A 24,221-nucleotide genomic window follows, 5' to 3' on the forward strand; every position below is an offset into this window, starting at 1 on the left:
GCCGTAGCGTGAGTGCCTGTGTTCCCCAAGCTGAATACCGGTATTGCTGAGTGTATGCTTCGAAGTTATACGACGTGCTACCCAAAAGCTTCCGGAATACTCCAATAAATACACGCATGAACAGAAGTGTTGCATCACCACAATATGTCGTCCACGTGCGTTGGTATTGTGACTGTTCAAGTTCCAATCGGAAGATCACCCCTGACGTTTACCATGAGCGCTACCTGCAGGCAGAAAGCCGCACTCGAATGGACGGCAGAATTTCAGCTGAAAGTAAAGAACTCATAGGGGCACATCAGAGACGACTGTGGAACAGTAGAGTGAACATCCATCATCCCAGGAAGGACAATCGCGACCAACTATCCGGTCAGTATCATCGAGCTAGGCCCAGAAGGTTTGTGACTCTATGTCCGCACCAGAGACAAAGTGTTGTGGCGTGAACATGGAATCGGCAATCGACAGGTAGTGTTGGGGACATACACCGCACAGGCCGTCCATGTTCGACATGTGCAAAGTGTGATCGATATAGACAGCTTTTGAGTCATAGAAACAGTGGGCTGAGTACCCCAGAAGTGAACTCGGCACTCGAAGAGATTCGACGGCGTCGTATACATCAGATTCTTAGGAGGAGATTGCATGATGCGAATGTCCATTCCCTACGATCATTGCGACCACCACGTCGCACAACATAACACCATGGGCTCCGTTACAGATGGACAAGAAATCGTGCAAAATTGATACCCCAGTATTGGCATCAGATATTCTTTATGGACGAAACGCAGATTTGTTTGTACCATGATAACTGCAGACAAGGCGGCTGTAGACAACCTAGTAATATCGAAAGCCTCCAACGATGCGTCCCACATGTACAACAAGGTGGGGGTGGTGAGATGTTATGAAGTGGCATTATATGGGGCCATCGTATACCTCTCCTGGTTCGGTACGGTACTGGGCCGAGATTCTGGAGCCAACAGTGGGACTTTATCGCCAACATTTTGGTGACAATTTCATCTTCATTGATGATAACTCAAGTTCTCATTGTGTTGTTATCGTGAACACGTTCCTTCAGCATTCTACGATTCCCAGGTGTATTGGATCGATTGAAACGAGCTGTTGGACGTCGAATATGAACCTAGTGGAACATGTATTCGATCGCTTGAAACTAGCTGTTTTTGGACGTCGACAACGACCGCACGCTCTGCGTAACTTATCCAGAATCACCACTGAAGAGTGGAACAACTTGGATGATATTTGATGATCTCATCGATAGTATCCCACGACGGATTCAAGCTTGCATTCGAGCAAGGAAACGTTCCACCACGTATTAACGTTGCTCAGGAATGCTGTGAAACAAACTATTTTGTCGTTATAAAAATATTTGTTTTTGGATTTCGCGATCTGCACACATTGTGTGTAAAGATACACGCGTACCTCACAGTAAATGTTTGCTTTCTGTGCCATGCATTTCGAAATAAATGGATGACACCACACTCTTGTTTACTTGTGTAAAATTACCTTAAAGGGTGTAAACTGCTCCCAGCTGTTTCTCCATGAACTGAAAGCTTCCTGGAATGAAATTTTTGTGATGCAGTTTAGTAACGCTTGAGATTCTGCTTTAATCTCCTCAGATGTGTGAAATCATCGGATTTTTGACATGAGTTTCATTCTGCGGAATAAAAAAAGTCTCTCGGTGCCAGGTAGGGTGGATGAAGAACAACTGTCATTTTGTAATTTGCCAGAAACTCCTCGATGATCAACGGAGTGGGTGACCTCACATTGTCATGATGGAGAAACCAATCGCCCGTGCAATGCTTTGCCGAACGTTTCCATCTTACGCTCTCCCTCATCCGCTTCAGGAAATCACAGTACAATAATGCACTGACGGACTGACGAGAAGAGACGAACTCCTTATGGAGTACAATCTCATAATAACGTTACCCATTGAGTGAGATTTGGAGATCAGTACGTCCATGCACCATCTCCTGGACTACCAAAACGGCCATGTTCGACAATGTTCTTGTGTGCATCACTTGTTCCCATCTCTCGCCGTACGAGGGTACACCCAAGCTCACTACTCAGGCTGAACCTGCTTTCACCCGGGAAGAACACGTGATTCCACTCTTCTTTGGCCCACTCCCTGCGCTCTTGGCAAGATCACAAACGGCGTCGTCGATGTGCGGGTGTCAACGGAACACAACGCACTGGTTGTCGGGCAAAGAGACCACCTGCATACAGTCACCTTGCCGTTGGGGAGCACGAGACTGCGTAACTTGCAGTCCTGTCAAATGTGGTTGCGACTGCACCCTCTGTTTGTCTTAGGCGCTTTCTTGCCTGTTGCACAATGTAGCAGTCATCTGCTGCTATAGCCGACTGTGGAGGACCACCTCCTCCCCTTCTGGCAGCAGTGTCTGTCGTTCGGAACCCTCCCCACGCACGTGAAACACTGCTGTGAGCTCTACTAAACTCCTGGGTAACACTGGTCACATTTCGTCCTTTTTCCAGTTTCCCAACGATTTTTTCCCCTGTGAAGTCATCCAAATGTTATCTCTAGACCATTTTGTAATGAAGAGCGCAACCACAGTGCATCGTTACTGTTCACAGATTGACACGCCCTGTGTTTCCTGTCTTTTACCATTCCTCCAACAGCCTCGCGTTAAGGAGCCATTTGGCGCTGAAGTCACGATGGCCTCACGCTGTGCGACATTCATTCTGCGCACGACTGGGAGAAAGCTGGCAAAATGCTCTCACAGTTTCATTCATTTCCACTGTGTTGTTAATGTGTTCCTTTATGTATCTCGTCCTTAAGTTTTGCAGAACAGTGTTTATGACTTTGTGGACAACGTCGGAAGCTCCATTAGCCTGTTCACAGGTGAACCTGCCATACATAGAGAAGTCGAATCACCAGATAACAGTACGGATTTCAGGACGTGCTCAGGAACAATATTAGGTGTAGAGATTGGCAGCTTACGTTTTCAATATACAAATGTTACGTATAGCACATAAATAACTTTTGGTGTGAAACTTCCTGGCAGATTAAAACTGTGTGCCCGACCGAGACTCGAACTCGGGACCTTTGCCTTTCGCGGGCAAGTGCTCTACCAACTGAGCTACCGAAGCACGACTCACGCCCGGTACTCACAGCTTTACTTCTGCCAGTATCTCGTCTCCTACATTCCAAACTTTACAGAAGCTCTCCTGCGAACCTTGCAGAACTAGCACTCCTGAAAGAAAGGATATTGCGGAGACATGGCTTAGCCACAGCCGGGGGGATGTTTCCAGAATGAGATTTTCACTCTGCAGCGGAGTGTGCTCTGATATGAAACTTCCTGGCAGATTAAAACTGTGTGCCCGACCGAGACTCGAACTCGGGACCTTTGCCTTTTGCGGGCAAGTGCTCACAGTGCAAGGGCACACAGTTTTAATCTGCCAGGAAGTTTCATATCAGCGCACACTCCGCTGCAGAGTGAAAATCTCATTCTGGAAACATCCCCCAGGCTGTGGCTTAGCCATGTCTCCGCAATATCCTTTCTTTCAGGAGTGCTAGTTCTGCAAGGTTCGCAGGAGAGCTTCTGTAAAGTTTGGAATGTAGGAGACGAGATACTGGCAGAAGTAAAGCTGTGAGTACCGGGCGTGGGTCGTGCTTCGGTAGCTCAGTTGGTAGAGCACTTGCCCGCGAAAGGCAAAGGTCCCGAGTTCGAGTCTCGGTCGGGCACACAGTTTTAATCTGCCAGGAAGTTTCATATCAGCGCACACTCCGCTGCAGAGTGAAAATCTCATTCTGCAAACTTTTGGTGTGATTACATGATTCCAAGTCAGTCTCTGGAAACAGTCACAAGTGTTAAATACCCAGGAGTACCTGAGGTGGTGATTTAAAATGGACGCTCATATAAAACTAGGCGAAAAAAAAAATGGAAGAAGACCCTCCGTCAGTCTTTTTCCCCGCGCATTTTGCTAGCAATCCAGTGGAAGGATTTGGGTTTGGTGAATGCCTGGAGAGCGTTACCTGCCATCATGTCTAGTGCCAGAAATGAAGTACAAGGGGCTGTGGTTAGGGTGCAGTCCCCTAACTGCGATTAAGAGAATACTAAAGGCGGAAGGATATGAGCACAGCTTACAGCACTGTGTACTGCGTACAGAAGAGGAGCAGTCTGAGGAGGACGATTGATTGTCTCAGTATGCCACTGCACCCTGACATGAAGCAGCATTGAGAGGCAGTTGTTTGTGTACAATAATATTCGTGAAATGGACTGGCCTGTCCAGAGCCCCGACCTGAGCCGAATGGAAGACCTCTGCGACGAGTTAGAACGTTGACTTCGCTCCACTCTAGCGTCATACCTCACTATCTTCTCTGGTTTCGGCTGTTGAGGAATAATGCGGAATGCGCTGCCATCCTTCACAGACACTGTGACATCTCATCGAAAGTGTCTGCAGCAGAATTCAAGCCGCCATAATGGCGAAGGGTAGGCACACGTATGTTTCATCATACAGTGTATTACAAACACACAAGATGTCAACAGTGACACGATATTATAGCATATAATTATAGAAGGGTTCGTTCAATAAATAATGCTCCACAATTTTTTCGCGTTACGTACCATACAATGTCGAGTCACATTAATGAGATCACATGTTAATAGCCTGAATAATCACCTTATGCGGCCGAACGTGCAGGAAGAGTCAGTGAGTTTCTGGAAGGTAGCGACAGGGACTCCAGTGCCTTGGCCGGTTGCACCAGTTTTCTCGGTTGAGGATCCGTGGCGCGAACAGGCCTGTCGCGCAAGTTTGGCGGCCAGGGAAATATGGTTAACTCATTCCGGTACTCTTCGAACCACGAACGTACACTGCGTGCTGTGAGACATGTTGCTGGTAGAGGCCATTGTGTCGAGCAAGAAGTCCCAGTAGGGATGGATATGGTCCCAAAGGATAGATACATACTTGTGTTGATCCATTATGCCTTCAAATGGCTCGAAGCACTATGGGACTTAACATCTGAGGTCATCAGTCCCCTAGACTTAGAACTACTGTAACCTAACTAACGTAAAGACACCACCCACATCCATGCCCGAGGCAGGATTCGAACCTGCATAGCAGCAGCGCGGTTCCGGACTGGAGCGCCTAGAACCGCTCCATTGTGCTTTCGTTAATGACAAGATCACCCAGGGAATGCCACGAAAACGTTCCCCAGACAATAACGCTCCCTCCTCCAGCCTGGACACTGCCGACGATTGTTGCAGGGTCGTACACGACGAAGGCCATCTGTCCAATGGAGCTTCAAACGTAATTCATCTGAAAGGCCACCTGTCGCCACTCAGAGGACGCCTTCATAGCCGACCAGTAGCAGTCAGCATGGGAATATGAACCAGATGCCTGCCGTGCAGGCTCATAAGCACCATCGTCAACTGATGCGACATTGCTGGTAGCCCCTTGGTTTATCTGAGCTGTCAGTCGCTCAACAGTTGCACCTTTTTTCACCATAAACGTCTCTGCAGCCGTCGTTCAGCCCTGTCATCTATAGCTCGTGGTGCATAACAGTTGCCTCGGCGCCGGTTTTGGATAGTGACATTTTGCCACGCACGGTATACTCTAACCAAGGCAGCACGCAAAAAGTTTACAAACTTAGCCATCCTTGCCCCACAAGCCAATGATCCTGCTCTTTTGAACGCCCGATAAATCGCTCTGTTTCCGCATTACGACGACTGCAGTGTTTCTCGCGTCCATCTAACACGCTTTACACAGGGTGGTCCATTGATAGTTACCGGACCAAATATCTCACGAAATAAGCATCAAACGAAAAACTACAATGAACGAAACTCGTCTAGCTTGAAGAGGGAAACCAGATGGCGCTATGGTTGGGCCGCTACATGGCGCTGTCATAGGTCAGAGGGACCCACATTTTTATTACATATTATTGTAGTACGTAAATAAATATGAACGTTTTAGTTGGACCACTTTTTTCGCTTTGTGATAGATGGCGCTGTAAGATTCACAAATGTTCAAAATGGTTCAAATGGCTCTGAGCACTATGGGACTCAACTGCTGAGGTCATAAGTCCCCTAGAACTTGGAACTACTTAAACCTAACTAATCTAAGGACAGCACACACATCCATGCCCGAGGCAGGATTCGAACCTGCGACCGTAGCGGTCGCGCAGTTCCAGACTGTAGCGCCTAGAACCGCTCGGCCACTCCGGCCGGCTTCACAAATGTATAAGCCCGTGGTATCACGTAACATTCTGCCAGTGCAGACGGTATTTGGTTCGTGATACATCACCCGTGTTAAAATGGACCGTTTACCAATTGCGGAAAAGGTCGATATCGTGGTGATATATGGCTATTGTGATCAAAATGCCCAACGGGTGGGTGCTATGTATGCCGCTCGGTATCCTGGACAACATCATCCAAGTGTTCGGACCGTTCGCCGGATAGTTACGTTATTTAAGGAAGCAGGGAGTGTTCAGCCACATGTGAAACGTCAACCACGACCTGCAACAAATGATGATGCCCAAGTAGGTGTTTTAGCTGCTGTCGCGGCTAATCTGCACATCAGTAGCAGACAAATTGCGCGAGAATCTGGAATCTCAAAAACGTCGGTGTTGAGAATGATACATCAACATCGATTGCACCCGTACCTTGTTTCTATGCACCAGGAATTGCATGGCGACGACTTTGAACGTCGTGTACAATTCTGCCACTGGGCACAGGAGAAATTACGGGACGATGACAGATTTTTTGCACGCGTTCTATTTAGCGAAGAAGTGTCATACACCAACAGCGGCAACGTAAACCGGCATAATATGCACTATTGGGCAACGGAAAATCCACGATGGCTGCGACAAGTGGAACATCAGCGACCTTGGCGGGTTAATGTATGGTGCGGCATTATGGGAGGAAGGATAATTGGCCCCCATTTTATCGATGGCAATCTAAATGGTGCAATGTATACTGATATCCTACGTAATGTTCTACCGATGTTACTACAAGATGTTTCAGCTGCATGACAGAATGGCGAAGTACTTCCAACATGATGGATGTGCGGCACATAGCTCTCGTGCGGTTGAAGCGGTACTGAATAGCATATTTCATGACAGGTGGATTGGCCCGCACGTTCACCGGATCTGACGTCCCCCGTTTTCTTTCTGTGGGGTAAGTTGAAGGATATTTGCCATCATGATCCACCGACAACGCTTGACAACATGCCTCAGCGCATTGTCAATGCATGTGCGAACATTACGTAAAGCGAACTACTCGCTGTTGAGAGGAATGTTGTTACACGTATTGCCAAATGCGTTGAGATTGACGGACATAATTTTGAGCATTTATTGAATTAATGCGGTATTTACAGGTAATAACGCTGTAACAGCATGCGTTCTCAGATATGGTAAGTTCACGAAGTACATGTATCATATTGGAACAACCGAAATAAAATGTTCAAACTAACTACGTTTTGTATTTTAATTTAAAAACCTACCTGTTACCAACTGTTCGTCTAAAACTGTGAGCCATCCGTTTTTGACTATTACAGCGTCATCTTTCACAAAGCGAAAAAAGTGGTCTAACTAAAACATTCATATTTCTTTACGTACTACACGAATGTGTAATAAAAATTGGGGTTACTATTTAAAAAAACGCAGTTGGTATCCGTTTGACTTATGGCAGCGCCATCTAGCGGGCCAACCATAGCGCCATCTGGTTTCCCCCTTCAAGCTAGACAAGTTTAGTTCTTTGTAACTTTTTCATTTGACGCTTATTTCGTGAGATATTTAGCACGGTCACGATCAGTGGACCACCCTGTATACTCTTAACTGCTAGTGGTGCCAGCTGCAGTCTGTGAGTGGTTATTGCACGTTGACGTCAAACATTGGCGATGATCAAATTAATGTCAATGGACCGTCTATTTATTCTTAAGAATTAGAATTTGGTGACAATGTCAGTCGACTTTTCCTTCACACATACTGTTTTTTTTATGTAGTCACCAGCACGTGTAATGACCTCACGCTAACGTTGTGTAAGAGCAAGTATTCCCTGTCAATAAAAACACTTGACTTATAATCGTTGCCATGTTTTCACTGTATGAACCACGCAGTCAGCGTCTTTAAATCCTGTGCCCCACGTACAGAATCCTGTTGACACAACCCTATGGAGGTCCGATGGCGCCAGGTCAGTGCTGTATGGTGGATGAGGCAGTGATGTTCAAACCAATTTGCGATGTGATCCCGGGTTCTACGACTTGTGTGTGGATTTGTGTTGTCGTATTAGAGCAAATTTTCTTCTCGATTCTTATCAGAGCGAACACGTCGTAAACGGCTCTTGAGTTTCTTCAAGTCGTCCCATATGCCTCTGAACTAATGGTTGGCCCCTGTGGCAATACACCCACGAGAATGAAACTATCACCATCCTAAACGACTGTTGTTCAATTGTGTGTGAAATCTTATGGGACTGAACTGCTAAGGTCATCAATCCCTAAGCTACTTAACCTAAATTATCCTAAGGACAAACACACACACACATGCCTCCGCCGGGACCGCCATAGACCGCTCGGCTAATCCCGCGAGGCCTAAACGGCTGTTATCTACATCTACACCTACATGACTTTGCCAATGGGTGCAGTTACCTCAAATTTCTTCTTCTTTGGTGACAGCTGGTGGTGCCACTACAGTGGGTGCCCTTTTGCCTGGATCAAAGTGATGCACCCAGGTTTCGTTACCTGTATCGATCCGTGACTGAAAGACCTCCGTAGTTCTCAAACAGCTCCAGCTGTTCAGAGAGAATGGCATTTCTTACAGTCCTGAGATCTGTTATGAGCTTTCGTGGAACCCGTCTTGAGCACATCTTTGAGTATCCAAGTATCGCAATAGTTCCACGCACACTTGGAATGCTCAGCGATAGCTGTAGAGCCAATTTGTCGAATTGTGATGCGCCACTCTTTACGAATAAAGGCATCCGCGCCATTCATCACGTCGGGAGCAGTGACTGTAACACGGCGTCACGAACATGGTCGATTATAGAGCTCAATTTCTGGACTATCTGACACTTTAATCGAGGCCAGTGAAATGAAATTCCTTAGAAATATGTTAGGGAAAACAAGGGGACATACAATGAGAGATGAAGATGTTAGGAACTAAATTGCAATAGGAAAGCTGAATGAGTGTACTGAGAATAACAGCTTATAATGGTTTGGACGCGTAAAGGGAATGGAAGATGGAAGAATACTAAAACGAATGATGGAGACCAAGTTTGAGAGCAAGAGGATGACCTAGAGCAAGAGGGATTGACTCATTAACTACCAGCTTAACAAGAAGGAATCTGCACTGGAACAAAACAATTATACAAGAAGAATGGTGGAAAGACAGGGGAAAGTGGAGAAGTACCATAAATGTTCTATTAAATGCATTATTACCATAAACCGCAGATAAACGTTTGTGGATGTTCACCAGTGTGTTTTATTTTGTAACTAAGAATTCAAGTACATCACGTTACTTGTTACGAGTGTCTTGTGCAGCTGGCGTGCTAAATATTAAGTTAGGGATCTGCCACTTCGCATACGCGCAGAAAAAGAACATCAAATTTGGAGGACCTAAAAGGACGTTATCCTACGCATATTAACGGCTGTAGAAAAAAAGGGGCATCATGTATTGAACGAATCTCGTAGCAAACACGTTGACATCTTGTAACAGAAATTTTGCTATTCAACAACCAACCGTTACACCGAAGGTTATCACCACTGACAATTATTCCTTACCTAAACTGTAAGAAAGCTCATTCAGAATTGTCGTACTTTGGCAACTATTTAAGGCAGATATACTCTCCTGATGAGGAGATGATTATGATGAGTTGCAGAGCCTGATCATGACAGTCATTGGAATTATTTGAATTACAGATGGGGTAGAAATGCTTGTTCTCCGCCTTCCTCGTGGTCGCACCGTCGCGTCACTCTTCTTAATCCCTTTCCTTAAAACGCAAGAGATAACTTTACGCAAACGATGGCGTTCCACAAGTTAAATTTTTTGACGCCATATGTAATTACAGTGTTCAATTTTGTTATTCACCAGGATTATGCCGGCCCTTGTGGCCGAGCGGCTCTAGGCGCTTCAGTCTGGAACCGTGAGACCGCTACGGTCGCAGGTTCGAATCCTGCCTCGGGCATGGATGCGTGTGATATCCTTAGGTTAGTTAGGTTTAAGTAGTTCTAAGTTCTAGGAGACTGATGACCACTGCAGTTAAGTCCCATAGTGCTCAGAGCCATTTGAACCATTTTGGACTTCTCTTAAGAAAAAGCAGAAGGACTGCGACAGAATTTCCATTTGTTGCAATGAATGGCAGCTTACTCTGATGAAATCATTCACGTGGCAAATAGAAGAAAAGAAGGTTTTATCCGATTACTAAAGTAGAGGCAAACTTAAAGAGCCACTCACAACGCTTAAAAATCCAACAATTCGTCAGAGGTTATGAGAAATGGTAGAAACACGTAAGACTGTAACAGGTAAGGCGAAAGGAAGTCTAGCGTGTTAGAAGGATAATGGGACAGGGCAGTGCATCAATAAAGGAAATTGCGTACAAGACGCTAGTGTGAGCAGTTCTAGAGTATTATGCGGCGTTTGGAGGCCTTCTCAAGCAGGCATAACAGCAGACATGGAGCGAATTCACAGACGCGATGCTACGATCGCAACAGGCCGGTGTATTCAATACGAAACTACACATATCATAAAAAGTTTTGCATCACCCCGGTTCCCAGAACTCCTGAAGACAGATGTTGACTGTTGATATTGTATCGCAGACACAGTCCCTTTGAATGTTCAGGGATGTCACTAAACCCGCCCAAAGATGTGAACAACCATGCATGAGCAGCGCCTATTAAACGGAGAGGGTCCGATAGCCGATCAGTACCAGTCATTCCACCAGGAGGGAGGTACACGGCTGGTGTTGTCTGTAGTTCAACCGTGCCTAGACGGTCAATACCGCGGTTCGATCGCGTCCGCATTGTTACTTTGTGCCAGGAAGGGCTCTCAACAATGGAAGTGTCCAGCGTCTCGGAGTGAACCAAAGCGATGTTGTTCGGACATAGAGGAGACACAGAGAGACAGAAACTGTCGGTGACATGCCTCGCTCAGGCCGCCCAAGGGCTACTATTGTAATGTCTCTTGCAGCGGTCTCTCCGCAATATTTTCAGAAATTTTATAAATTACATAACTCAGTACATATCTCGAAATATCTCTTCTTATCTTACCGATTCCTAAACTTTAATATACGATGATTATCAATGAAAAGTAGTTTCAAGCCTTATTATTCCTTGGAGCGTCCATTTACTCCATGGAATAGCTTCTCGGCTATCTGTTTTCTCTTATGAAAAGGATGAAGGAGAGCTTGCCGATTACCGTGAACGAAGGAGGATGTATATGTATGTATTGTTGAGCTAGTCGCCATCTTGATGAGATTCTGTATGAGAAGGAATTTAATACATGAACTAAACTAAAGTAAGTGTGTTCGTGTACTATTTAACTGATTATTTTTGACAGTGTCTGTTTATTACGCTGTGTTCCACGGGATCAGTGGGGAACGTCTGATTTACACTGGACGAACCTGCCGTTTTGTATGCTCAAGATATCCAGTTACTTCAAATAAATAGGCTAACACGGTCTACCCAGCAGATCTCCGGTCTTCCCCATGTGATCACCGAAAGTTAATAATTATTACAAATGTTTTCAGGAGATCGACTGACAATTTTTGTCGCACCGAGACTTCGAAATTGCTTCACTGCCTTATGGAATTTAAGTTAAGCTCAATTTAATCAGGATAGAACAGTATTGAACTGTGTGAATGTGATAAGATTGCTTTGTGAATGAAAATTCCCTTAACATACGCATGTTTTTACTATCCTGATCAGTGAAGCTAAAGCAGGCCGGTGTGAGAGAGGTTTTTTAAATTTTTTGAATACCACAAAAAATACTAAAACCGCTACCTACGGATTATGACTCGGAGGAACCCTGACAGCAACACCACCATGTTAAATAACGCTTTTCGTGCTGTCACAGGACGTCGTGTTACGAGTCAAACTGAGCGCAATAGGCTGCATGATGCGCAACTTCACTCCCGCCGTCCATGGCGAGGTCCATCTTTGCAACCACGACACCATGCAGCACGGCCCAGATGGGCCCAACATGCCGAATGGACTGCTCAGGATTGGCATCACGTTCTGTTCACCGATGAGTGTCGCATATACCTTCAACTAGACAATCGTCGGATACGTGTTTGGAGGCACCCCGGTCTGGCCGAACGCCTTAGACACGCTGTCCAGCGAGTACAGCAAGGTGGAGGTTCCTTGTTGTTTTGGGGTGGCATTATGTGGGGCCGACGTACGCCGCTGTTGGTCATGGAAGGCGCCGTAACAGCTGTACGATACGTCAATGCCGTCCTCCTGCCGATAGTCCAACCATATCGGTAGCAACTTCCTGGCAGATTAAAACTGTGTGCCCGGCCGAGACTCGAACTTGGGACCTTTGCCTTTCGCGGGCAAGTGCTCTACCATCTGAGCTACTCAAGCACGACTCACGCCCGGTCCTCACAGCTTTAATTCTGCCAGTATCTCGTCTCCTACCTTCCAAACTTTACAGAAGCTCTCCTGCAAAACCTGCAGAACTAGCACTCCTGAAAGAAAGGATACTGCGGAGATATGGCTTAGCCACAGCCTGGGGAAGTTTCCAGAATGAGGTTTCGCAGGAGAGCTTCTGTAAAGTTTGGAAGGTAGGAGTCGAGATACTGGCTGAAGTAAAGCTGTGTGGACCGGGCGTGAGTCGTGCTTGGGTAGCTCAGATGGTAGAGCACTTGCCCGCGAAAGGCAAAGGTCCCGAGTTCGAGTCTCGGTCGGGCACACAGTTTTAATCTGCCAGGAAGTTTCATATCAGCGCACACTCCGCTGTAGAGTAATCTCATTCCATATCGGTAGCATACTGGCGAGGCATTCGTCTTCATGGACGACAATTCGCGCCCCCCATCGTGCACATCTAGTGAATGACTTCCTTCAGGATAACGACATCTCTCGACTAGAGTGGCCAGCATGTTCTCAAGACATGAACCCTATCAAACATGCCTGGGATAGATTGAAAAGGGTTAATATAGACGACATGGCCCACCAACAACTCTGAGGGATCTACGCCGAGCCGGCCGGTGTGGCCGAGCGGTTCTAGGCACTTCAGTCTGGAACCACGCGACCTCTACGGTCGCAGGTTCGAATCCTGCCTCCGGCACGGATGTGTGTGATGTCCTTAGGTTAGTTAGGTGTAAGTAGTTCTAATTTCTAGGGGACTGATGACCTCAGATGTTAAGTCCCATAGTGCTCAGAGCCATTTGAACCATCTACGCCGAATCGCCGTTGAGGAGTGGGACAATCTGGACCAACAGTGCCTTGATGAACATGTGGATAGTATGCCACGACGAATATAGGCACGCATCAGTGCAAGAGCATGCGCTGCTGGGTATTAGAGGTACCGGTGTTTACGGAAATCTGGACCACCACCTCTGAAGGTCTCCCTGGTACAACATGTGGTTTTCATGAGCAATAAAAAGGGCAGAAATGATGTTTATGTTTATCTCTATTCCCATTTTCTGTACAGGTTTTAGACCTCTTGGAACCGAGGTGATGCAATACTTATTTTGATGTGTTTATAATGGAAATACACGAAAGACTTCAACGGAAATCTTAGGGAAAAAGTCGAAGTTTTATATTTTCTACATAGTCCTCCTTGTCCCCTCCCCCCCCCCCCCCCACCGCCACACACATAAACACTTGAGTGTAACGCACTATCAGAAAAGTCTTAGTTTGGGTTGCTGTTCAACTCGTACCCCACATTCACCTTCTTCGGTCTTGAAGTATCAGAGACCCATTCTGCACTTTATCGTTTTGTGGCAGGTTCGTATAGACAACACCAAGTCTCGTACCAGTGATGATTGTTTCCAGAAAAGGACCATCCTCATACTGCATTTCGATCAAGTCGTTTTTACACGGTTTTTTAACTCTTCTTCGGGGCGTTCTCAAGAACGTCTTGAACCCTTGATTTAGAAATGTTCATATCGTTGCTCCATTGAGATTTGTGACACAATTGTTTCTTTCCGGTTGTTAGTTTCAGTTGTTACCATCGTTACTGCGCTGCCGTCACTTATACACCACGAGTAAAATCAGTCTCAATCCTTTTTGGGCGGGTAGATGCAGGTAGAACATTAGCTATATAAAATGAAACGGTAAGTTTTCTTTTCGTTTAATGGCATTTTCAGTAGATGAATGACCATTTAGAACTCGTCCTGTTTGACGTTTGCAGAAGCTGCCTTAGTTCAGGCTTTCGGTATAGGTTTGCTCTTAGGCTGAGTGTATCTGCCCTTCAAGAGTCCCGGCGGAAAGAAATATCTTAGTGTTAAATCAAGTGGTCGTTGTGACCGTTGTAGTAATTGCCCATCGTAGTCTATACTTACGCGAGCTCAGCATCCAGGTTCGCACGAACATCGTCATGGTAGTCAGATCGTGCAGAATCCTGTTGATAGGTGATGTAAGCAGCTCGTTCCGTTCGAGTTATGAGTCAAAGCTTTCTCTGCCTGATGAACCTGCAAAGGAAAAAAAAATCGCTATAAACATTTATTTCGTCGATAATGTCGGTTAATAATGAGCACTTCAGAATTACAGCTATCTTTGGTTCCTCATATCCATGCATCAAATTAGTGGCTTTGCAGTCTGGGTGAAACACTGTTCCATTACTAAAACTTTGTTGTATAAGAATTGCATTGTCTTCGAGTTACATTAAATTTAACATATTACTGAATAACTGACTCTGAGACAGTTTCTAATTTCGACTGGTGTCATGTGTAAGATGCAGCCTGTAAGCAGACACATCCTCACTACTAGTACACTGTGAAGTTTGAAATATTTCTGTGGGAAGAATGTGAAAAACTTTCCAGTTGCTCTCGGCATGTTCTGTGCAGCCCACTGCACATACCTTAGTTAATACTTGCCTTGAATTTTCGGGCTCATTCTCACACAGATTGTCTAACCGATGGAGGTATGAGACATTTTCTTGGAATGGGTAGACGTATAGCCGTTAATTGCTTAGCTCCTGCTCCATTCAACGCTCGAAAACTTTTCTTCGACTGGGATGAGCCATAGTGACAAAGAAATGCACTGCAAATGGTGACCTACAAAAAGAAAAAAATATTTTTTGAGGTGTTTTGTCGTTTCATGCACACCACGTTCACATATTTCAGGTAGGAAAAGCACTGGTTCAGACAGTGGCAACATCTTTCGCACTCACCCAGTAATTAAATCTTCCTAACAAGCTGAGATCACTATCTGAACAACGATTCAGGTCTTTCGACTTGTGACTCGTCTTTCTTCTACGGAGCGTGCCGTTTATTTTCAACAGAGTGATAAATAAAATTATTTTGCTATTGGATACTTTGAAAAATTTCATATTTTTCGCAACGAAAATTCGAGCTATCAGGAGTTAAAACTGACTTATAAACTTCTTAAGATTTTGGCAGAAAACCGAAACACAAACAAATGGAACGTAATACGCATAAACATGTAAAAAGACTCGTTGGTGTATGATTACACGACTGCGTGAAAATGACCGGAAGCAGCCACATCCGTAAAATATCTAGGATTATGCGTACGGGCGATTTAAAGTGAAACGACTACATAAAACTAGTCGCTAGTAAGGCAGATGTCAGACAGATTCATTGGAAGAATCCTCAGAAAACTTAATTCGTCAACAAAGGAGGTAGTTTACATAAATCTCGTTCGACCATTACTTGAATATTGGTTGTCAGTCGGGGGTCCGCACCAGGTGGGATTGATAGAGAAAACAGAGAAGATCCAAAGAAGAGCTGCGCATATCGTTACATGTTCATTTAGTAAGCATGAAAGCGTTACGGGCTCGAGTGGTAGACGCTGCAAGACAGGCGTGCCTCATTGAGGTATGGTATACTGTTATGATTTAGAGACTGTAAGAGCCAATCAATATATTACCTCCTCCTAGGTATACCTCGAGAAAGCATGATGAAGTTAGATTCGGCTCACACGGAGGCTTACCACCAATCGTTCTTCCCGCGAACCCTTCGGCACTGGAACAGGAGAAACGGGGAGCGAAAGTGGTACACAACGTAGACTCCGCGACACACCATCAAATGGCTTGTGGACTATTAATGTAGAGGTAGATTGCACGAAATGCAATGCCTCAATAGTTAGTCGATATTAGTTTCACGTTTTTCACAAAGCTCCCAGTTAGAAACCATAAAACTAGAACAACAGACCCTGAGGCAAGTTAATTAATGCAAATGGGCAGTTGGTAAACGGAAAGTGGTAGGTGGAAAATGAAGAGGTGTGAGAATGAAGTTAGAAGCATTTGTCTGCCCCATCCTATCATTCGGCCTGCTCGGTGCAACATTGTTGCCTAACCATCATTCGGCTTGTTCTTTGCCACAGTGTTGCTCTCATTTTACCGATCAGAATGTTTGCCAGCCAGAGCCTCATAATTTCCTGGTTTAATTCACTAAAGACATATAAATCAGCATCTCGGCGGAATATAGGGACATTTTGTTTTGTGTTGACGCTTTCATAATGGTTTCAAGTGGCACACAATGACAGTGGAAGTTACACATTTCATGAATAGAAGTCCGTCGACTGTCTGTATTTTGAGTTTCTTTTTTTTTTTAATTTCCGATGCCTATTTCAGAGTGAAAGCTCCTGCGGCAGGGACTCCAAGATTCATTTGAGGCTTTTCATGAAGGCTCAGGGACACAGTCGAATACTCGAGAAGAGTAGAAATCATTACTATGGAGCTTTCACTGAGAAATACGTATAGAAAATGAAAAATTAAAAAACTGACACGAAGAACTTTTATTCATAAATTGTATATTTGGAATTATATTTTCCAGTGGAAGTTACGTTTCTTCTTTATGCATGAAGCTACAGGGTGTTTCAAAAATGACCGGTATATTTGAAACGGCAATAAAAACTAAACGAGCAGCGATAGAAATACACCGTTTGTTGCAATATGCTTTGGACAACAGTATATTTTCAGGCAGACAAACTTCCGAAATTACAGTAGTTACAATTTTCAACAACAGATGGCGCTGCGGTCTGGGAAACTCTATAGTACGATATTTTCCACATATCCACCATGCGTAGCAATAATATGGCGTAGTCTCTGAATGAAATTACCCGAAACCTTTGACAACGTGTCTGGCGGAATGGCTTCACATGCAGATGAGATGTACTGCTTCAGCTGTTCAATTGTTTCTGGATTCTGGCGGTACACCTGGTCTTTCAAGTGTCCCCACAGAAAGAAGTCACAGGGGTTCATGTCTGGCGAATAGCGAGGCCAATCCACGCCGCCTCCTGTATGTTTCGGATAGACCAAAGCAATCACACGATCATCGAAATATTCATTCAGGAAATTAAAGACGTCGGCCGTGCGATGTGGCCGGGCACCATTTTGCATAAACCACGAGGTGTTTGCAGTGTCGTCTAAGGCAGTTTGTACCGCAAATTCACGAAGAATGTCCAGATAGCGTGATGCAGTAATCGTTTCGGATCTGAAAAATGGGCCAATGATTCCTTTGGAAGAAATGGCGGCCCAGACCAGTACTTTTTGAGGATGCAGGGACGATGGGACTGCAACATGGGGCTTTTCGGTTCCCCATATGCGCCAGTTCTGTTTATTGACGAAGCCGTCCAGGTAAAAATAAGCTTCGTCAGTAAACCAAATGCTGCCCACATGCATATCGCCGTCATCAATCCTGTGCACTATATCGTTAGCGAATGTCTCTCGTGCAGCAATGGTAGCGGCGCTGAGGGGTTGCCACGTTTGAATTTTGTATGGATAGAGGTGTAAACTCTGGCGCACGAGACGATACGTGGACGTTGGCGTCATTTGGACCGCAGCTGCAACACGGCGAATGGAAACCCGAGGCCGCTGTCGGATCACCTGCTGCACTAGCTGCACGTTGCCCTCTGTGGTTGCCGTACGCGGTCGCCCTACCTTTCCAGCACGTTCATCCGTCACGTTCCCAGTCCGTTGAAATTTTTCAAACAGATCCTTTATTGTATCGCTTTTCGGTCCTTTGGTTACATTAAGCCTCCGTTGAAAACTTCGTCTTGTTGCAACAGCACTGTGTTCTAGGCGGTGGAATTCCAACACCAGAAAAATCCTCTGTTCTAAGGAATAAACCATGTTGTCTACAGCACACTTGCACGTTGTGAACAGCACACGCTTACAGCGGAAAGACGACGTACAGAATGGCGCACCCACAGACTGCGTTGTCTTCTATATCTTTCACATCACTTGCAGCGCCATCTATTGTTGAAAATTGTAACTACTGTAATTTCGAAAGTTTGTCCGCCTGAAAATGTACTGTTGTCCCAAGCATATTGCAAGAAACGGTGTATTTCTATCGCTGCTCGTTTATTTTTTATTGCCGTTTCAAATATACCGGTCATTTTTGAAACACCCTGTAGAATGAAGTGATTCCAGTGCCAAAAGATGCGGTGCGCCTACAGAACTTTAAGAGTTGATTCAAGGTATCGTTATCTGCATGTCAACATGCATTAAGATGTGTGCACGTCCAAGGAAAGAACTCTTGAGTAAACACGTGTCATGCAAAAATCGTTAAACGTCCAGCTTTGTACCAGGTTGCGAAACTCGGTGCGACGGGCGTGAGTGCAATGTTGTTAACAGAACAGAAGTAACGTGCTTACCACAGATTAGGACTGGAAGAAAAATGTTGAGGTGTCCCACGATCTGAGTTTTTCTCACCCCTGTTCCATCCTCATTTTTAGCGGTTCCGTCTTGCTTGGCTTTGTTACAGTGTGCCAGAATCCAGTATCGTCGCATTTGTTTAATCTGCTGAAGCTGCAGTCTGGTCATGGGGTGCGAAACGTCCGCGGAAATTCCACAGCTGAATCACATTTAACGAATTCAGTGACGCAAGAGAGACGCATGGGTTCCGGAGGCCTATATACGGCGTAGTCACAAACGATAGAAAAAGCTTGTAAGGGTGTTGCAGGGCAGTTTGTGAAGAGAATGAACTGTTAAGAAAAAAATTCGATACATTGGGCCGTTTACGAGTTAATTAACATTGAAGTTAGCCAATCAGGCCGCTGCGTGGGAAAATTCAAGCGGGCCGCCAGATACAATTAGTGTCAGGCTCCTCAGGTTCTGACTCGCTGTCGATCCTTACTACCACCCATGTCCAATTTTTGTATACCTCTCTTGTTCAGTTTTAGGATACCAAACGAAGCACTCATTTGGCGACACCGTCTCTGGCATGCCACTTGAATTTGCGCGCGCAGTGGTCTGATTAGCTAGCTTCAGTGCTAATTTACTCGGAAGCGGTATAACGTATAGAATTTTTTCTTAACAGTTATTTCTATAATTATTTCTCAGCACAGACTACCCTGCAAACACGCCTACAAGCTTTCCAGACTGTTTATGACCATCCTGTGCATAGAGTGGCACTGTGAAAGCTATGCCGGCAACAGTAAACACAAGATAGGTAAAAAAAAAACATGAGAGCCTGAGTTCGCAGCCAAAGAGCACGATTGGCCATTTTCTATCGATACAGGGTGAATCCGAATTCCAATGACCAAATTTTTGGAGGTTGGTAAGGCATATTTTCTGTTTATTTTGGTAGAAGGAACCTGTGGTCTCCGGTGAATCATAACAAAGTACTTGCATTTTGGCACAGTTCTTAACCACATTTATCTTCGTATGTGAATTGCACTGAAAATATCTTCACAATAGTGCACTGTATGTCTTGTTTGAAACAAACTGTTTCCATTCTCTCACAATACTTGCTGTTGACAACTTTGCCTTCTAGCCTGCATAAAGTACTGTTGGATTTTTCTCGGGTTTGTTTTAAAGGCACTGCCGGCCGGTGTGGCCAAGCGGTTAAAGGCGCTACAGTCTGGAACCGCGTGACCGCTACGGTCGCAGGTTCGAATCCTGCCTCGGGCATGGATGTGTGTGATGTCCTTAGGTTAGTTAGGTTTAAGTAGTTCTAAGTTCTAGGGGACTGGTGACCTTAGAAGTTAAGTCCCATAGTGCTCAGAGCCATTTGAACCATTTTTTTTAAAGGCACTATTAGTTTTATGTTAACAGTGAAAAGCAGCAGTATGGGTTGGTTTAATGATGACTTTTTTGCCGACGTACACATCCTTTATTGGTTCAATGAATGCAGTGGGAGAGCGGCACAGTACGCTATCCTAACTGTTCCTGCAACAATGGCGGCCACATCATTGTACTTTCACGTCGGTACATAGGCGTCTAAGGGAAAGTGGATACTTCCGTATTAGAATGGAAGTAATGGCCGTGAGAGACATGCCAGAACATTCAATACCGAAAAAAAAAATGAAATGAGCGTATGGCACCGTTGGCCGGGAGACCCCTACCAGGGTAAGTTCGGCCGCCAAGAGCAAATCGTATTTCAGTCGACGCCACATTGGGCGACTTGCGCGTCGGTGATGAGGATGAAATGTTGATGAGAACATGAACAACACAACGCCCAGTCCCCGAGCGGAGAAAATCTCCAACCCGGCCGGGAATCGAACACAGGCCCGCTTGCATGGGAGGCGAGCACGTTACCACCCAGCTAAGCAGGCGGATACTCAGTATGGAAAAAGACTGCGACACGCGATTGGTGGTAATCGTGCTACCAGTACTCGAAGGGTTTTTATTTTACCGTTGTTTATATTCGACTACTGGGGACGGTCGGGAATCTGTCAAATTTACGCTAGAACTAACTATGAATGCCTGTGTGCGTTACACCTGCAACATTCGTCGATATGATCATGTTAGTGCTTCATATTCCCAGCTAGGGTGGCTGCGGCCGGACAAATTGCGTGAATACCACACACTATGTCTACTTCACCGACTCCTCGGCGCGAAAGCACCCCAGTATCTTGCTTCAGAGATTAAACACCTTTCATGCCATCATAATCGAAACACGAGGTCACTCTTATTTGGTATCCTAACTGTGCCCACTCACAAAACAAAAACTTCTGCAAACTCCTTCTCAGTTGCCGCTGTCCACCTCTGGAACAAACTGTCCTTTACCTTGCGCAAAATTCAATCCCCTGCTGTTTTTAAGAAGAAGCATTTCCTACTATCATTCTCATAACGTTTTCCACAAAATTAATGTAAAAGGTAAATCCTCTCCTCTGTCAAATAGCAAAGCTAGTGTCTCCTATCTTGCTCCTTTCTCTTCTTCCTCTTCATCTATCTCTATTAACCACGCAATCTTCTTTTCCTTAATATTTCCTTAATTATGTTACATCATGTCTCTACTCTTCTCCTCGCTTCACCATCAGTCTCCCTCATACTCCCTGCTGCTAGCACTCCTATCTAAAATCTGTCTCTTTCGTAATGTCTAATTATAACAGTACTTATCATCTACGAATATAAACTCTATATGTATGTATTTTTCCAAGTGTGCCTTTGTAATAGTTTATTTCACTTTTTGTACTAGATGTAGTTTAACATGCCTACTAAAACATATGAATGTAAAATAAGTATAATGCCTGGTTAGATGTAAGAGAGAGCCTGAGGGCCCTAATATTGCCAGGTTAAATAAATAAATAAATTTTGTTGTAACACTAGTTCAGTACCCGGCGCTGCTCCAGTATGTATTTATCCCGATGTTCTATCAGTCAGTTTCCTCCCATTCTCTCTCTCTGCACATCTCCTCCTTCTCTTTCTCTCTGTCAGTCTGCTCCTCCCCCTGTTCCATCTGCTCTTCCTTCTCTATCCGTCTCCTCCTCGCAGCTCTCTCTGCCCATATCCTCATCTTCCATTCTCTGTCCCTTTCTTACTCCCCCTCTGTCTGTTCATCTCCTCTTCCAATTCTCTATGCCCATTTCTTCCTCCCCTTGTTTCCTTTGTATTCTAATTTCCTCCTCTCCCATGTCTCTATTCCTTTCCCTCTTACTTCTCTCTCTCTCTCCATCTCTCTACGTTATCTACGTTATCGCGATCACGCCAACAGGAGGCTGGTGGTTCTTACCCCAACAGTATTTCTTTCCAGTTTCTAACTAGTTTGTGTACCAAATTTGGTTGAAGTCGTTCCATGGGTTTAAGGATGATATTCTCACCCATGGCTCAGATGACTCTGAGCACTATGGGACTTAACATCTGAGGTCATCAGTCCCCTAGAACGTAGAACTACTTAAACCGAACGAACCTAAGGACATCACACACATCCATGCCCGAGGCAGGATTCAAACCTGCGACCGAAGCAGTCGCGCGGTTCCGGACTTAAGCGCCTAGAACCACTCGACCACCGCGGCCGGCCTCACCCATGGTTTTGCGCGCATACTCACATGGAAATATGTTTCTCATATATTTAACATATTTCACACGTATTTGTACACATCTCACCTCTATCTCTAACTCATTACTCTGTTCAGTTTCATTTTCACGCAACTCAATGTTTATGACTTTGTATCTCCTGAACTATGTCCTGTACATTGATATAATTTAGCATGTACATCCAATGGTACATGTCTGTAGTAATAAATTAAAACTTCACGAATAATGCGGAATTTTTAAGCGGATCTCAGTGTTTATTACGTCATATCTGCTGAACTACGTGTCGCACAATAATATATTTTTGTAGTTACATTCAGCAGAAAATGTGAGTACTGTTTCCGAAATATGTTGCAAATAGAATTTGCACGAATTTTCCACGAACAATATGAGACTGGAATAGAAGGGAGAACCGACAGAGGTACTCAAGGTACCCTCCGCCACACACCTTCAGGTGGCTTGCGGAGTATGGATGTAGATGTAGATGTAGCATAATTGGTAACGAAGTAATAAATTTTAACGAGTTGCATATGGGGCAATTTTGACGCAATTCAGGGTTTATGACATCATATCTCCTGTGCTATGTATCGTCCAATGATATAATTTTTCTGGTACTATTAGTAATACATGTGAATAACGTCTGCAAAATGTGTCGCGAAGCCGGCGGGAATGGCCGTGCGGTTCTAGGCGCTGCAGTCTGGAGCCGAGCGAACGCTACGGTCGCAGGTTCGAATCCTGCCTCGGGCATAGATGTATGTGATGTCCTTAGGTTAGTTAGGTTTAATTAGTTCTAAGTTCTAGGCAACTGATGACCTCAGAAGTTAAGTCGCATAGTGCTCAGAGCCATTTGACCCATTTTGTGTCACGAATACAGTTAGTAGTAAAGAAGAAATACATTAAAACGTCTTGCTTCGTGCGGCAGTTTTACTGCGTGAACAGCGAAAATGCAGGAAGCGATGACATTTTCTCCCTTTCGTCATTTTGTGGGGATCGTCAGCCAGAAAAATTTCGTGAAATTTGAAATTATGTGTAACGTTCGTTGAAAACCTGTAAGTGCCCTTATTCCCAAATACTGGATGACTGAAGTACGCCGCGCGGGATTAGCCGAGCGGTCTGGGCGCTGCAGTCATGGACTGTGCGGCTGGTCCCGGCTGAGGTTCGAGTCCTCCCTCGTGCATGGGTGTGCGTGTTGTACTTGGATAATTTAGGTTAAGTACTGTGTAAGCTTGGGGACTGATGACCTTAGAAGTTAAGTGCCATAAGATTTCACACACATTTGAACATTTTTGACTGATGTACGGATATTCACCCGTCGTAGCTCACACTATTTTTTCACCATCACCCTATCCCTTTGATAGGTATGTGGTTCTTACTCCCACAGTAATGATTTCTAGCCGGTAAGTGATACGTTTACCGAGTTTGGTTGAATTTCGTGCAGTTTTTAGGAGTAAAAATGAAACATACGTACATACGGACTATGCATATTCGTTTTTATAGTATGTATGGATTTAATACTTAAACACAAAAATTTTATAATATAAAATAATTTAAGAACTTAATAACAGTATGATTACAATGGGGGCCACTGGCAACTGTAAGTAGTAGGTAGGATGTTGAAGTATTGACGATGATATTGTATGGAAATAAGATGCGTGACGTCTTTGTAGGTAGGATATGTGTTACAGTATGCATGTGATGCCAAATACGGCAGGAAAGGTCGGGGTGGATTCTTCATTTGGAATGAGATGGGATCGGCAGTCGATATTTGCTCTGTTGTTCAGGTGTTTTCAGTTCAGCACGGATACAAAGAAATACAGCCGTAAGACGTCAAACGATATTAAATTACCCTGTAAGGAGCCATCAGGACGACGGCTTCCTTATA

This window comes from Schistocerca cancellata, chromosome 4 (genome assembly GCF_023864275.1).
Source record: "Schistocerca cancellata isolate TAMUIC-IGC-003103 chromosome 4, iqSchCanc2.1, whole genome shotgun sequence".
Lineage (NCBI taxonomy): Eukaryota > Metazoa > Arthropoda > Insecta > Orthoptera > Acrididae > Schistocerca > Schistocerca cancellata.